The sequence below is a fragment of the Bos indicus genome, chromosome 17, assembly GCF_029378745.1.
Source record: "Bos indicus isolate NIAB-ARS_2022 breed Sahiwal x Tharparkar chromosome 17, NIAB-ARS_B.indTharparkar_mat_pri_1.0, whole genome shotgun sequence".
NCBI lineage: Eukaryota > Metazoa > Chordata > Mammalia > Artiodactyla > Bovidae > Bos > Bos indicus.
This window is the reverse complement of record NC_091776.1, coordinates 60,166,575-60,169,905: the sequence shown is the minus strand read 5'-3', so window position 1 is coordinate 60,169,905 and position 3,331 is coordinate 60,166,575.

Here is a 3,331-nt window from a genome sequence, read left to right as displayed (position 1 = left end):
ACAACAGTTACTCCTGAGCAGCTGGCATATGGGAGGCGTGAACCTGATGTTGGATAAGGGTGGGGAGTGGATTTAAATTTTTTTTTTCTTTTTGGCCGAGCTGTGTGTCATGCAAGATCCTCATTGCCAAGGATGGAACCCATGGTCCCTGCAGTGGAAGGGTGGAATCTCCTCCACTGGACCGCTGGGGAAGTCCCTAATTTTTTTCCTTTTTTTAACAAGGCATGTATTATTTTCGCAGTTAAAAAATATGATTTGGAAAGCGCCCAGTGATGGTAAAGATATTTAAATGGCAAAGCAAAACAATAAAACACATTGCAAAGAAAATAGAAACCAAAAGTGAAACAGATTAATCTCTAAGTTGATTCAGACACTGAATCCATGGCTCATTCACATACAAGTTTTGGCCATTGCAAAATTGACTGTGTTGCCATTTAAGAAAAAAAACCTGAAGGTTCCTGATGTTGGATACGTATGTGGTGGTGGAGAGGGCAAGTGTGCCTCCGCACGTCCCCCGTAAACTACTTTCGGGTGGTTTTGGAGCTGCATTTGTCCAGTGCAAACCAACCACCGATGCCTATGAACAGCCAGCGACTATATTCTTCAGACCTCCTCAGGCTCCTCAGAGTCTTTGAGTAGGCCAAGGCCAAAGAGACCTGCTGATCCACAAACAGCTTGAGACCTGTTTGATTCAGAACCAGCAAAAGATGAAGAAGTCTTTCCTGAAAGTCATGCTTACCCTCAGCAGATTTTAAATGTATCAGGTTCTGGGGACAATTGGATCAGGCCCTGTCACTCAGAAGACTAAACATCAGAAGCTGGAGCTCACCTGTCGTGTGGCAAGTTGTGAGTGTGCTTCCTGGCTCCACCACTTAGGTGGCCTTGGGTGTGTTACTTAACCTCTCTGAACCTCAGTATCTTCTGTTTCAAAGGGTCGATAGCCTGACGGCCCTGGCAGGATGTTATATAAGTATAGAGAAACCATGGAAGCTAGAGAGTTCTGAAAAATGCCTGATGCCTGCTCTTGTGGGCTTCCCAGGGGGGCATTAGTGGTAAAGAACCCGCCTGCCAATGCAGGAGACATAAGAGACATGGGTTTGATCCTGGGTTGGGAAGATCTCCTGGAGGAGGGCATGGCAACCCACTCCAGTATTCTTGCCTGGAGAATCCCATGGACAGAGGAGCATGGCGGGCTACAGTCCATAGGGTGGCAACGAGTCAGATAGGACTGAAGCAACTTAGCATGTACGCACGCACCTGCTCTGGTAAGAGGCGATCAGTGGTGACACCTTCCACCCACTTTGCCTCCTGGGCAGGCATAGAGGCTTCTCAGAGGCTACTCCTTATCAGCTGAAGTGCTGGGAACACCCAAAATAAAGCTTGTGGAGACTTGTCTTCACTAGCATAGCTGAACCGGCTTTGGAGGTTTGAAATGACTCGATGATTCCTGGATTCTCTCTCGCTCATTTTTTTTTCCCATAGTTTTTCTTTAAAATGTTTCTATTTTTTAAATTTGTTTTTTATCTTTTTATTTTCTTTCTTAAATCTTTTTATCTCTTTTTCCCCTTCTTTCTTTCTCTTCATTCTTTGGATTCTCTCTTGATTTGTCTTTGAAACGGTTGGTAAGGGGCATGATTTGCTATCTGCAGCTCTCTCCTTGCCTACGTACACAGGCAGGAAAACATGAAACAATGCCAGTCATATTCAATGGCAGTACGCAGAAGATGTGACCCGAGAAGAAGCTGAGCGAAACAAAGAAAGTGGACGTGGGGGACTTCCTCGTTGGTCTGGTGGCTAAGACTCTGTGCTCCCAATTCAGGGCACCCTAGGTTCTATCCCTAGTCAGGGAACTAGATCCCATATGCCAGAACTAAGACCTGGTGCAGCCAAAAAAGAGAACGTTTCCCCGGAGGGTCCCAGTCCTGAGGGGCAGAGCCGTTGAGAGGTTAAGGTCCCAGAATCCCAAACAGGATGCTATTTCTCAGTCAAGGCGAGGTGTTCATGTCCTATTGTATTTGCACAGGGAACTCTGCTCAGTGATACGTGGCAGCCTGGATGGGAGGGAGCTTGGAGGAGAGTGGATACCTGTATATGCACGACCAAGTCCCTTTGCTGTCCCCCTGAAATTATCACACATTGTTAATTGGCTACACTCCAATATAAAATAAACAAATTTTAAAGAAAGAAAGAAAGGTGTTCATGAACCACGCTGGGCTTTCTTGACTCAAGTCAGGCCTCTTGGGAGAGCCATCTTGTGGCCTCCTTTAGAATCAGACTTTTTGGGTGATTTGTTTGTCTTCCTTGCCACTGGCTTTTTCCTTCTCAGAGGAAGAGAAATGAAATCCAGAATGGAATTGGAGGTAAATACTGTGTGGGTCGGCGGTGTTGGAGGTTGGCACAGACCAATGCAGTGAGTACTAGTATCCAACTAGCTGAGTAAGTCACTTACTGTCATGACAACAAAAATAAGGGATGGTAATAAGGAGGAGTCGCTATGGATGGCGCGTTGGAAACTGAGGCAGCCCACAGACACAGGAAACAAACATCTTACCCAAGGGGAAGCAGTGGGGAGGGATAAATTGGGAGTTTGGGATTAGCAGATGCTAGCTAGTATATGGGCTTCCCAGGTGGTACTAGTGGTAAAGAACCCACCTACCAAAGCAGGAGACCCAGGTTCAACCCCTGGGTCGGGAAGATCCCTTGGAGGAGGGCCTGGCAACCCACTCCAGTATTCTTGCCTGGAGAATCCCATGGACAGAGGAGCCTGGTGGGCTACAGTCCATGGGGTGGCAAAGAGTCAGACATGACTAAAGTGACTTGAGCATGCATGCTTGCCACTAGTATATATAAGACAGATAAACAACGAGGTCCTACTGCTTCCCTCGTGGCTCAGTTGGTAAAGGATCTGCCTGCCACGCAGGAGACCTGGGTTCAATCCCTGGGTTGGGAAGATTCCCTGGAGGAGGGCATAACCACCCACTCCAGTATTCTTGCCTAGAAATCCCCATGGACAGAGGAGCCTGGCGGGTTACAGTCCATGGGGTCTCAAAGAGTTGAACACGACTGAGCGATTAAGCACAGCACTGTATAGCACAGAGAACTATATCCGATATTCTGTGATAATGGAAGAGAATGTGGAAAAGAATATATATGTATAACTGAGTCATTTTGCTGTTTACAGCAGAAATTAACACAGCATTGTAAATCAACTATACTCCAATTTAAAAAAATAAATAAATGTATTTTATCTGAATCCTCATAAAAAGACTTCTGACCTGAACAGTCTTATTCTCTTTATTTAGAGATGAGGAAAAATGGATTTGCTCCTGGA